The sequence below is a fragment of the Nansenia antarctica genome (genome assembly GCF_963989245.1).
Source record: "Nansenia antarctica genome assembly, chromosome: 7".
NCBI lineage: Eukaryota > Metazoa > Chordata > Actinopteri > Argentiniformes > Microstomatidae > Nansenia > Nansenia antarctica.
The window spans coordinates 15,831,862-15,845,902 of record NC_137677.1 but is presented as its reverse complement, the minus strand read 5'-3'; the positions used below and the strand labels follow the sequence as shown (position 1 = coordinate 15,845,902).

General features: G+C 46.1%; 1 protein-coding gene across 1 annotated transcript in view; it reads right to left on the bottom strand.

Annotated features, from left to right (window-relative positions):
- Window positions 1-10,370, bottom strand: part of exoc2 (exocyst complex component 2) — a 54,386-nt gene extending 44,016 nt beyond the window's left edge. Inside the window, exon 1 of the mRNA XM_080536328.1 lies at window positions 10,334-10,370. The gene's annotated coding sequence lies outside the window, so the exon portion shown is untranslated. The remainder of the gene's footprint in view (window positions 1-10,333) is intronic.
- Between the last annotated feature and the right edge of the window lie 3,671 nt (window positions 10,371-14,041).

Here is a 14,041-nt window from a genome sequence, read left to right as displayed (position 1 = left end):
CGATTCCACCGCGCATGGGCTCACACACCCCCGATAACTCCAAGGGGATAGAACTCATGTAGCCTCTCTGCCCGATGCTTGTCAGAGGAAACAGAGGGGCAGGGGATCTGACAGAGAGAAGATAAGAGGTTAACAGGCCTTAAACAAGCACTTTGTCTGTCATTCATCAATCCCATATGTTTAGAGTGGGAGGGGCGGGTCCGTCTTCTTTAGCAAAAAAAGTCCCTGCAACCGTTATGTTTCTATCCCTCTTGGAAATACACATGCGCACGCGCACACGCACACGCACACACACACACACACACACACACACACACACACACACACACACACACACACACACACACACACAGGGCAGAATGAAAGCTCAGCGAGGTTGCGTGCGAGGGGCCCAAGCTGGCGTTGTGTGGTCTCTGTGTGTATGTGAGAGTGTGTGGAAGGATCTGTTGAGGGGTCTGGGCAGTGTGTGTGTGTGTGTGTGTGTGTGTGTGTGTGTGTGTGTGTGGTCTGGGTGTGTGGTCTCTGGCGCGGGCCTGGGGAGAGCCTGCTGACGGCTGGGATGAGAAAAGAGCCGCTCTGTTTACTTTACTCTGGGGGCCATGCATGGACACGGGAACACTGCCCAGACCCCTCTCCAACACACACCCACACCCCAAGCAACGAGGGAGACTCTTGCACGAGCCTCACATTACACACCATTGGACCAACCCTGTCAGTGGCAATCTAAATTAAAATGTAAAATGTGAGTTAATTCATCGTATTAGACTGACCAGCTCCTGTACCTACAGTACATAGATATATGGTAGGAGAACATAGGGCCTTGTTCTCCCCACTCCAGACAGAGAAGGCCGAAATCAAAATGAGTAGAAATGACAATTCAAGTTTCTGATGGGTTTTAATTTATTGTCATGGGTTACAAATTGGGTTGGGTTACAAAGACTGTGTTTCCATGCAGCCGGTTCAGTGTATTAGTTTACTTTATAACAATCCTCTAGGGGGCATCAAATGACCCCAGTACAGTAAAACCCAGCCAACTCAGGAATCATCAGACCCTACTAACTTATGACGATTCATTGACGAATAAAAGGTCCAGGTCCCATCTCTGTATTACCATCTCTCATTCCCTCTCTCTAGCCCAGTTCCTTCTGTTCCCTCTAGCAGCGTCTCATTATCTTGGAAGGCGTCCAGGGAAGCGTTGGCCACCATCTCCACACCCTCCTCTCTCCCCATCCTGATGCTGCTGGCTCTGGAGCACCCCCTTGTCTCTCACTGCTTACAATCTAATTGAGCTAAAATGGCAGGTTTGTTTGACTTGGAGGGCATCTGCTAAGCAAAGCGTCCTGCCCCCTCCTCTCTATTGGGTAGCTCTGTCACCCTACAGAGGTTCTGCTGAGGAGCAGGGCCAACAAGGCGTTTGGGAGTGAGCTGAGGAATGGTTGTTTTCATAAGAGTACATTTATTTATTTCAGATCAGATGAAAACCATTGGAGGTTTTACATACCACAGCCCACTTAAAACAATGCCCCTCGCCCTGCGCCAGCCTGCGTACCAGGACACAGCCTTGTTTTGCTGCCAGGGGATATCCCTGCCGGAGACAGAAGAGGCAAATGAGAGACTGACATTGTCATACATCAGAGTGGAGTGACTCTCACTCTTAATAAGCCTCCAAAGATGGTCTTTTAGGCAGCGGAAACATGGTCACCCCTCCACCTGACCTGTGCTGGTCTGAATCCAGAGGCTCTTTCTCTGACCCACATGTGGGAGTGAAGTGTGTGTGTGTGTGTGGGGGGCACAAAGAGACCTTTCAGACATCCATGTCTGCCCCCCACCACCCACATTTCCCCATCAGAGCAGCTACCTCACTAAGCCTCCGGTACCCCACGCTAACACTCTACTCAGCCCCCAACATTACACAAACACCAGATTCCATCAAAGATCCCCTCTGAATGCACAGAGCTGGCCAAACATCGCCCTGAGAGGACTGCCCCAGATCTAACAGGGCAGCGCTTTAAAACACCATTCCTCACAGTCTCACATCAAATCGAATGCACACGCCTTTAAACAGACCTTCAGTGGCAAGGGACATGAGGGAGCAAAGTTTGGCCACCAAACACGACCAATAGCAAAGCAGAAAACTGAATTTAACCAATAACATAGACACAAATTGAGTCATCGGCATATAGACCTAGTTGTCATTTCTGTTAGCTAAGTGCTACAGTAGGTTAGGCCTACATGTTTTTGGGCACTCTTTGAATCCATTGGCCACTCAGTCCTTCCCACAATGAGTCAGCATTTCCTCTGTTACCAGCCAATCTCAACACTGGTCCATAGTAGCATCCAGGACAGAACAGAATCAGGCGTCTGGGTTTGGCTCTCCTTCCCGACGTCTGGTCTCTAGTTTGTTATCCTTCTGGTGTCTGTTTGTCTGTTTGTTTGTCTCAAATTGCATTTTAGATCTAACTTAAGCAACAGCAATTCCTCATTTGGCAATTCCTCCGCCAATTTCTCATTTTAAAATCCTGGAACAACAAACAGAAATATGAAATCTGGGGCTATGAATGCAGGCAGATGTTTGTAGAAGGTTTAAGGCGTGGAGACAGGCAGCTACAGAATGAGATGCAAAATAGCAGCTCGGGTTAAAACCTTCATAAAGCGTGTCACAAGGACAGGAATCCAGTTTTACATACAAAAACATCTCAAGAGAAGCGTGAGAACTATCTTCATAGAAAATCACAGATTACAACAACATAAATTACCAAAACAAGAATTAATAAATAATAATTCTATACAACAAGACTTTGAGACTGAGAAGTTTGATTACTTGTGCTACTGTGTTATTCCCCCCAGGCCCCCAGCACTCCTCTCTCTGGTTCCAGTGTGGTCTGTCCAGGTCTGTCTGACTGGGTCATGTAATGGGACTGTGAAAACCAGTGGCGCAGCAAGCCTGTCAGCAGGAGAGGGCTACCAGGTGGGGGAGAGTGGGGAGAGAGGAGAGGGGTGAGAGAGAAGTGCCACTCCAACAACATAACCCCCGCCATCCAACCCACCCAGGACTCCATAGAGCAGCGCTGCTGAGAAAGTGCCACAAAAATATAACCCGCCGCATTCCACCAAAACAAACAAGCAGGGCCACCCAAATTTTCCAATTAGAGCCCCATGAGGGACCAGGAAACGGCCCGGGTTCCCCAGGCCCCCCCGTCCGGCTGAGGGGCGTTCCACAGCCAAGAGGAGGAAGGAGGAGGTGAAAGGGTGGGATTCAGGGCTGAGGTATGGAGTCCTATAGGCTCCCGGGCCAATGGTCTGGATCCAACCACAGTGTAGCTCAACACTGATTTCCTGTTACTTCCTGGTTTGTATTGTACCTGTCCATCTCTGTCCATCTCTCTGTCCATCTCTCTGTCCATCTCTCTGTCCATCTCTCTGTCCATCTCTCTGTCCATCTCTCTCTCTCTCTCTCTCTCTCTCTCTCTCTCTCTCTCTCTCTCTCTCTCTCAAAAGTAATGGGACAGATGTATGAAATGTTATCCAAATCAAACCTAATACCACCTGCACCATGTTTCACAGATGAGGTGGCATACTGGAAATCTTGGGCAGATCCTTTTTTCTCCAAACTGTCCTCTAACCACTCTGGTACATGATAATATTAATGTTATCTGTCCAGAATACCTTTTTCCAGACCTCTGTAGACTTTTTAGCAAACTGTAACCTGATCCTTTTTGAGGATAACCAGTGGTTTTCACCTTGCAGTGAAGCGTCTGTAGTAGAGCTTTTTCTTCGTGTTATGTTCCAAACTGTTGATTTTTCAGCCTATTAATGGCTTCCTTGACTTTCACTTAATCTCCCTCGAATAATTTAGGGCTACTTACTCAAGGACACACTAGTGGTGGTTTTCCCAGGTGGGATTTGAACTCATGATCCCCAGTCCAACTCACTCTCCCCATGGTCATTATGGCTTATGCCAACAAAATGATGTGACGAAACACACCTGACTTACCAGAAACACCTGTCAAGCCAACTGTCCCATTACTTTTGAGTAGGCCTACCCTAAAATAAGGGGCCTATGCAAAAAAAGCATTGCAATATCTGAATGGTGAAACCAATAGGCTATGTACACAGATACCATTAAATAAAAGCTGAGAACCTCTACTTTAATCTCATAGTAAGCCTAAGCTATTTGTCTCTAACTTTTAGAGTGTAGACCCAAAATTAGAAAGAATGCTTCACTGTACCATTACTTATGCAGGGCACTGTAGGACAAATAGGAATATTCACAGGAATGGACCTACTAAGTCAAGTGTAGTCTTTCAAAAACACAGAGGTCACAGAAGTGTAACTGTTGGTGTTAATTTTACTGTTGTTGAGTGACACAATGTATTCATAGGTGAGATAACAGGAGAGAGCTTAAGTCTTATTAAGTGTGTGATACCTTAAGCTGCAGACCAGGGGGGAAAGCAGTGCCTGTGCAGTCTCTCTACAGCTCCAGCTGAAATAGCACACACAGCAAAGGCTGCACTCTGGCTTCCTTAGTGTAGCAACATAAGAGTTCTGTTTCTTCACCAAAACAAAGACGCCTCTAAAACCCAACATGTAGATGTTCTGATTTGCCAGCCAAAGACTACGATGCACTCCACCACTACTATGCATTGTTTTAATGCCGTCGAAGCTTGACATTGATACACATTGATACGTACACATCATCGCGGGAGATTTCAATCATGCTGACCTGAAGGTAGTACTACCGAAGTTCTATCAGCATGTTAAATGTGCAACAAGAGGAGAAAAAACACTGGATAAGGTATACACCAACAACAAGCTTGCTTACAAGGCTAGACCGCTAGCTCATCTAGGCATGTCTGACCATGTGTCAATCCTCCTGATCCCAGCCTACACTCTCATGAGGAAAAGTGCTCCCATCACCACTAAGACTGTCAGAACCTGGCCAGCAGGGTCCGCTCCACTGCAGATCTGCCTGAATGACACCTCATGGCAGGAATATGAGCATGAGGACCTGGAACAGTTCACGTCGTCGGTTCTGAACCACATAGTGAACTGCACCAACTCAGCCACCGTGGACAAACGGGTCCGGGTCTACCCCAACACGAAGCCATGGATGACTGGGAAGGTCCAAAAACTGATCAAGGAGAGGGACAACGCCTTCGCAGGGAAGGGCACACTGCTGTACAGCACCACCAGGGCTAACCTAAAGCGCGGCATCCGCCCGGTGGCACTCACACCAATCATCATGAAGTGCTTCGAGAAACTAGTCCGGGCCCACATAGTCACACGCCTCCCGCCCAACCTGGATCCATACCAGTTCGCCTACAGAGCCCACAGGTCCACAGAGGACGCCATCGCGACGACTCTCCACTCCACTCTATCCCACCTGGAGAGGGGAAACAGCTACGCGAGACTGCTCTTTGTGGACTTCAGCTCTGCCTTCAAAACCATCCTTCCAGACAGGCTAGTGACCAAACTACTAGACCTGGGACTATCACACTCTATATGTGCATGGATCAAGGACTTCCTGTCTGACCGCCCCCAGAGGGTGCGGGTGGGCTCACACCTCCACAGCCCTCAGACTCAGCACTGGGTCCCCCCAGGGCTGCGTGCTAAGCCCCATCCTCTACAACCTCTACACCTACGACTTCACCCCCGTCCACCCCAGCAACTCCATCGTAAAGTTTGCAGACGACACCACCGTGGTGGGCTGCATCTCGTGGGGGGACGAGGCGGCGTACAGGGATGAGGTAGAGCAGCTGAGCAAGCTGTGCAAGGTTAACAACCTGCTGCTGAACCAGTCAAAGACCCAGGAAATCATCGTGGACTTCAGGAGGAAAAAATCTGAGGTCCAGCCCCTGCTCATCGACGGAGGGAGCGTGGAGAGAGTCTCAACCCTCCGATTCCTGGGGGTGCACATACAGGATGACCTGTCCTGGAAGAACAACACAGCAGCCATCATCAAGAAGGCACAACAGCGGCTCTTCTTCCTGAGAGTCCTCAGGAAAGACCACATCGGACAGGAGATGCTGGTGGCCTTCTACCGCTGCGCAGTGGAGAGCATCCTCACCTACTGCATCTGCAACTGGTTCTCCAGCTGCACAGCCGCAGAGAGGAATGCGCTACAGAGAGTCGTGAGATCGGCCCAGAAGATCACCGGCGCCCCCCCTCCCCTCTCTGGAAGAGCTGTACAACACACGCTGCCTCAGGAAGGCCTCCAAGATCTCCAGAGACCCATCCCACCCTGGGTACGAACACTTTGCTCGGCTGCCCTCGAACAGGCGGTTCAGGACCATGTTCGCAAGGACAAACAGACTGAAGCTCAGCTTCTACCCCAGGGCCATTCAGGCCCTGAACACAGCAAAGACCTAGGTTCTGGGCCCTGGACAGTCTGGACGGATTGATGGCAGCTGCTGGATTGAAATCAGGTGTAGTGCTGAGGCACAAATATGTACATTTCTAGCCTGCAAACTGCGACACTTTAAATGAATGTGCAATAACACTATGTGCAATATGACAACCCTAGGGTACATAAGGTTCAGAGAATAGGAAATGTTAGAATAGGTATAGCATAGCATAGAGTACAGCACAGTGTTTTATTTGTATAGTATAGTATAGTGGATAGTGTACATAGCCTTTATTTATGTAAACCAGCTCCTTTCCCTTCTTTTTTTCTTTCTTTTTTTTTTCTAGCACCAGGGGAGCCCCCCCTCCCAAATTTCGTTGTTTGGTACCTGTACTATATCAATGACAATAAAGACCATTCATTCATTCATCATTCATGATGCAATGTCTCCTTAGAAACCAAACCAAGTCAAACAATAGCAAATGCATCAAAGAAGACTATCTACCCTCTGGACATTAACTCATTGACTGCCAAAGACGCCAATTGGCGTCTTATAGAATAGTAACGTTGACTGCCAAAGACGCCAATTGGCGTCTTATAGAAATTTTTTTTTTTTTCGCGGGGATCGCGTTATTGACATGTTCTACACCTAGCGAGTGAATTTCAGACTTGGGTGTAATGTATTTCGGTCCCAGATGGGGGCAGTAGTTCGATAAAAGCCTGGAGAAGGAAGTGGCTTGCTGTGGGTTGTAGTAATGGCGAAACGGATCAGGGTCAGGGTTTCCGTTAACCGGTAATTCCCGGACTTTGTCCGGTAAAATTTGTCGAAGTCCGACAAATTGAAAACTCGTCGGACAAAATGTCCGGTGAAAATAATTCCCTCTAAGCACAATTTGAATACAATTCGCTAAAGTTCACATTTTGTATTCAAATTGGCTTTGGGCCACCATTCTCAGCTGAGCACCAAACACACACACACAACACTGCCCGAGAGAGAAGGACCCGCCCCCTCCAGCCAGCCTATAGGCTAACCAAAGGGGGCGGGTCCTTCTCTCTCGGGCAGTGCCGCGCGTGCACGAGTGTGTGTGTGTCCGGTGCCCAGCTGAAAATGGTGGCCCGAAGCGGAAAGCCTTAACTTTATCGCACAATAACAAGGATAACAAACGAAACGGACAACATTTACACTAAGATGGAGACAAACTTCAGCGATATGATCTAACAGCCGGTTTTCAGGACGACATACAGACCCGTATGAGCTTACAGGGCTATCCCCTAAGTATGATTTGACAGGCAGCTAAACGAAATGCCTTCCCAACCAGCGAGACCTGGGGGGTGTTCTATCAACGTCGCCAAAGGAAAACCTAGGCCTACTTCGCCAAGTCCCGCGAGACTCTTAAAAAGATCCAGGCATATCTTGATAGATCTCGCGAGACTTGTCAAAACAAGCCCAGACTTTCCTCCAGCGACGTCGATGGAACACCCCCCTGGTTATAGAAATGACGTTGTTTTATTGATAAAAATAAAAAAAAGGGTAAAACTGGAAAGAGAAAATAGAAAACTCACATTAATCCCAAACAATTTAACAAACCTCAGTTAACGTAATGTGGACATTAGTTCATTGATCGATGCTGTCTGTTCAGTTCCCAGTGAGGCGCCCGTTCAGCGCTGGATTTGACGCATGGCATAGCGCGCATGCGTCAAATCATGTTATATTATTATATAGCTCGCATCTAATCGTATCGGATGAGAAATAGACATTAAATGGCATATATAGGCCGCTACACAACACTAATCACCGCGACAAACAGCTATATTAGATTTGAAGAAAAAAAAATATGATTTTGGAAAAAAAAAAAAATCTTATATATATGATGACCGGAATATATCACGTTTGTCCGGTAAATCGAATTCTTCCCGGACACGATGTCCGACGGCAAATTTTTCTAACGGAAACCCTGATCAGGGTATGTGCCAAACGGGGGGAGGAGCATTGCGACGCGGAGCATTGCGGAGCATCGCGGAGCAGCGCGGCCATCGCGCGACTCTTCAAACAGTTCAGAGTCGGATGATACAGAAAAAGTGCAGAAAAAAAAAAAAAGTTCTGCAGAAAAAGCTCGTTTTCTCTGTTTATTGGTCAAAATCAGGTGTTTTTGCTGAAACCACCCTATGTTCTACGGCCGATTTCTAAACACTCAAAGAGGCTAGAAACAAACTTTATTTTTCTGATGAAAGAAGAGAGTCTAAAGTTTTGCTAGATATGTTCAATGTTTATGTAGTCCGAAAAGTCAATATTTGTTGGGTCTTCAAAGTTCAGCGAACATGCCCCAAAAGTCTGGCAGTGTGGAGCTCTCCGCTCTGAACATGGCTGGCAGTCAAAGAGTTAATGCACTAATATGATGTAGGCCTAACACTCCAGGGTCTGACCAAACGTCAATCACAAGGATCAGGCCAATCTGGGTGAGCGGGTGAGCAGTGGGGCGGTGGCCAGAGCAGTGCGTCAGAGCAGTCAAATCACTTCAGTCCTTATCTGATGAAGCGTAATCATGCAGTAACTGCCCCAAATTAAAGATAAACAGTACAGTACAGGCTTGGCTAACAATGCAAAGATCCCACCCTCTGATGCAGGCAAACATTTTCATAATGATAATTTCACATGCTTAACATTCTTCTATTCTAAAGTAAATTCATACTGCCAAAACAGGATGTAGAGAAACACAGTCAAACTGCGTTAGACCACCTATTGTAAGGCTGGCTGTCTATACTGACAATTGTTGACAGAAACATAAAACACACTATTTTGTAAAAGAAAAAAGGGGGGGGGGAAATAATAATATTGCTGTAAAACACTTTAGTCAATATCGCGTTTATTTGAATTGCAGCAATGCGAACACCTAAGAGCATGTGTAAACTAAACAAATGATCGACAGCAGAACACTGAAGGTAACAGTAGCCTAAATCCCTGATCAGTAATTAGGTCAGACAGCTATTGTTTTCATTGTTACCTGCAGAGCTCCAAAATATAGCCATATAAAACATGAACATTATTAATGTATGTATTTCATTTGACACTGACAGTATGCAAGCCACTCGGGGACATGCTCTCTGAAACCCTGGTTGCATTTCGAACTGAACATGATGTTTGAATTGAAACGTACGGAAATTGATGACAATAAATCTCTTATATTAGCATTACTTACGCCTATATGTATCCAACATTAATTGAATATCGATTACATGAGCAAATGGCACATTCGACACGACAGCTGATCGCAATGTGACTGACAAAACATGTCAACATCAACAGTCAGACAGGCAAGAGAAAGGCCCTTTCAAGGGGCGTTGTTGACAGCTCGAACCAATGCAATGCCAATGAATCACTTGACTTGTTCGTTTCAGGGTTTTTTAATGTAATAAATCACCAAATTGCTGGTTATAAATGTGTTTATTATTAAGCTTCCGTCTTTTGATTTGCTTGCTCATTTAATCGTTTATGCTTGTCAACATGAACATAGGTTAACCGCTTATACGCTAGTTTTCTGCAGTAAGTGTATTGATAACATAAATTAACAGGTATTTGGGTTATTTTGAATGGTTTAATTTCAAAACGTTTGACCAGGCTACAATGATGCTGGAGTAACGGGTCACCCAGGCTATCTACAATACTAGGCTAGCTGGCAAGCTTGTAAACATGCAAAGCCGGTTTGCTCTCGACCTATATTTAGTGTTCACATTCTGAGCATTGTAACTAAACTCAGAAACATGTTCTGTCTGCCATCACGAGACGCGTCTTTCGCTGTGAAAACAAAGCTAGCTGGCTAGCCGCGTACAGGGTTTGCTCAAAGAAGATGTCTTCGTAACGTTAGCTCTCTGCAACGTGAAGACCGAGTAAGTAGCTTGCATACTAAAATAAAGTGTTGTGAGGCATTCCATTCCATCTTTGTGTCACTACATTTTATTTAAATATGAATTAAAAAACAAAGGGCAACTTACAGTTGACAGTTGTAGAAAGAGCTTTTCTGAAATCAACTTCCAGGTTAGCTACAACTTCCTGCTCCACCCAGCCGGCGATGACGTCATGCTCTGGTCATGCGTGTGGCGCAGCGGAGCTGTGTGAAAGGACACTTCTGTTGCACTTGCTTTGGGCATGTGACAGTACTTAGGCTACACTATTTTATGATTTCATTTCATGAAAAGCTGACTCATAGTTCGCCTGTAGAAACCTTATCAAGAATTCAGATGTATACGTAAAGACAGTTGCAAGCAAGTGATTATTGTGGTTCACATAATATTATCCTATGATGAAAATTACAATTCCTGAACCCATTGACTGATAAAGATGCTTTAGATGTTGATTATACATAATACATACATACATACATACATACATACATACATACATACATACATACATACATACATACATACATACATACATACATACATACATACATACAACAGAAAGTTCTTCGAACATGAGAAAGCAAACTGATATTATAAATTACAAAATATGTCAATACTGTTGCAGATTTTGAGAGGAAATATAGCAATGTGCCTGTCTCTTCTTTAAGCCATTGTTTCAATTAGGTCATTCTGGACTCTCAAAACAATGCCTACATAAGCCACCTTGGGATGGCAACCTTTTTTTTTCCTAGGAAATTATGTGTGATATAAAACTCAAACTCATTGTGCTGCGTTATTCAGCACAGCAAACATGCTACAATTATGTAACACACCCAGGGGGTGGGAGAAGATTGACACATGTTCTGGATAGTTTTCTGAGGGAAATAAAATCGGTTGTGTCTATATTTAGTTTTTGTTACTGTGGAGGTGTTGCTGGAGCTGGCTGGTTGAAGGGAAACAAGAAAACATAAACATAACAAATCTGAATTACAATTCTCTCCATTTATCATATTTTCTCTGTTGAAATGTCATGTGGAACAATACAACACAACAAACCAGCAAAAAGAGCTGGCTGAAGTGTTGGCAATCCCCTAAGATCAAAGGGGCATTCTAGGACTGCTAAATGCCAGCTGGGAGTTTTCTACTTTCCTTCTCTCTCTTTTCACGGTGCATCACTGTGGCATTTCCACTTGTTCTGGGAAAGGCGCAGTGTCATTAGATCTGCGACAGAGACCACCCAGGTACACTGGAGCGCTGATACCAACATATTTATCTCACCAAATTGTGCAAGGCGGAGTGTTTCTCAGATAAGGTCAGGCCCAACCCCCCTGGGGAACCCGTATTTTCCAATTAGGCAGGGTTAATCTGATAATTGAGGGATCAAACCATGATTTGGAGTGGTTGGCGACTACCCCATCACATCACTGTGCCCCAGCACATTGCAGTGGATGCTTATGCACTGCAGGGGCTATTTGTCTACATAAACATTAGGGTAATGACTCTGGATGGTTTGGGCCTTCTTAACCCCAGGGATATGGCAGCCTTTGCCAAGAGGAAAGAATAACGGTGACATATCACGCATACCAACTGGTGCTCCTGGACGCCATTGGGTTTCTTGGTGCTATCAGCAGAGGGAGTCATAAGGTGCTTTTTTTTCTCATGAGTTCATGTTCTAAAGGATTTACACGCGAGTCAAGGCGGCGGGCAAGAATTGTGGGAGAAATGGGACGCCAGGTCCCAGCTGTCCATTTCACACGCCATTGGGTTTCATGACCACTTACCCACACTAGCCAGCTTCTGTTTTCACAGAGCTCGCACAGGATGAACATTCTTGAACACATGCATGGAACAATCGACTGCACATTGACATGCAGCTTGGAACATTTCACTACACAGTGAGCCAAGAGAACCATGGGGGAACCATGGGAGACTCTAAAACACTAACCCTTTGAGCAGTATACATGAGCTAAGAGGACCTCAGAATGCAATACATCTCAATGAAGAGAACCATGTGAGACATTCTATCGAAAACACACTGTGCAAAGAGAACCATGCTGAACACCTATGATATCCTATTCTGACCACTGCCACAGGAGCCCACCACAGAGACACTAGAGGTGGTAGGTGTTTTCTAGGTGTGCTCCAGAGGGACAGAGATGTGCCCCCCACCCGCCTCCCTCCCTCCCCTCATGGCACAAGCTGCGTTGGCACCGTAGCTCATCCCAAAACCCTATTGTTCATTGTTTGTCTTTTCCAGTTTTTTCCCATGGGCCCCTGGCCAGCAAGAGGAAGAGGTCACTGTAAATATTGCACTGAAATCCCCTCCCCCCCCACCCTCCTTTCCCCATTCCCTGGCCTGCCCTGTCCCCCTCTCACAGGGATCCTAAAGAGAGAACAGGCGACCAGTGGGTGAGCGCTTCCTTCCTGTAGGAGTGGGGGGTGGGGGATGGGGGGGCGGACGGACGGGGATTTCACTGTAGTCCAGATCCAACGGTCCACATCAAACAAGGGTGAATCGATCAATGTCAAAGAGCACTGTGATGGCATTGTACCGTTCTCAGTACCATAGCTGAGGCCTGTACATTACAGATGCTACAACACCTAAACATTGCCTAAAGGTGTTCAAATAGTGTGTCATCAAACAATGCTACCACAAGAAAGGGCATGGCACTCGTTTGTTGACCTTGCCCTTATGACACTGTGCCTGCCATGTCGGTGTGCAATGAAGTGTGACACGCAAGAACATTCAAGTTAATGAGAAGGTCTTGGATAGGTTCTACTCTCTGTAACTATGCAATGTGCTGTACAGTAATGTACGTCCAATTCCTACTTGCAACATGTAAAACATACAAAGCTTTGTATTCCAAGGGAAATGAAGAGGGTCTTAGAAATTCATGACCCATGTGTGGCTAATCACCAGCCTGTAGCAGTGCTGTTAATATAAGACAGAGAGATTTAAATAAACCCCTGATATCCGGGTTTGTTTACCTTTGCGTGGCGCTCCGCCCCCTCATTGCTCTCTTTCCAGGAGGATTTCAGTTCCCTGGGCTCAGAGTTTGGGCTCAGGAAATCTAGGCCTCTGCCAGGCTTAGTATGGAAAAGCACTGGGATATACACAATGGGGAAAGGAGAGCCAGGAGGAACAGAGACCCTTTCAGTCTGCCTGCCTGCTGACACTACTGCTTACACTGGGGGGAGATCAGATGAGAGATGGGTAATGGGGGGGGGGTGTACGTAGATGGCCAACCAAAGAATGAGCAAAGGACATACCGTATTTTCCGGACTATAAGTCGCGCTTTTTTTCATAGTTTGGCTGGTCCTGCGACTTATAGTCAGGTGCGACTTATATATCAATATATATATATCATTTCATACTGACTGACATGAACCAAGGAGTAAACATTACCGTCTACAGCCGACAGAGGGCGCTCTGGGCCGCTCTGGGCTTGTGACAACTATATGCTGCTCCTATTCCCCTGAAGAAGTGATCTAAAACATTACCGTCTACAGCCGACAGAGGGCGCTCTGGGCCGCTCTGGGCTTGTGACAACTATATGCTGCTCCTATTCCCCTGAAGAAGCTATCTAAAACATTAGCTTGTTGACGCTAAGCAAACGGTAGCTTGGTGAACTTGCTTACTGGTAACTTGCTTGTTGGACTCGCTGGCTTGTTATGTTCATTTAGCCTATTCAGCCTCCCAGGTATGTTCTTTATGCTATTGTGTTGCTGAATAACTGTTAATGTGCTACGTAGGGATGGACGGTTTTTCGGTTAAACCGAAAACCGGGGTTTATAAAA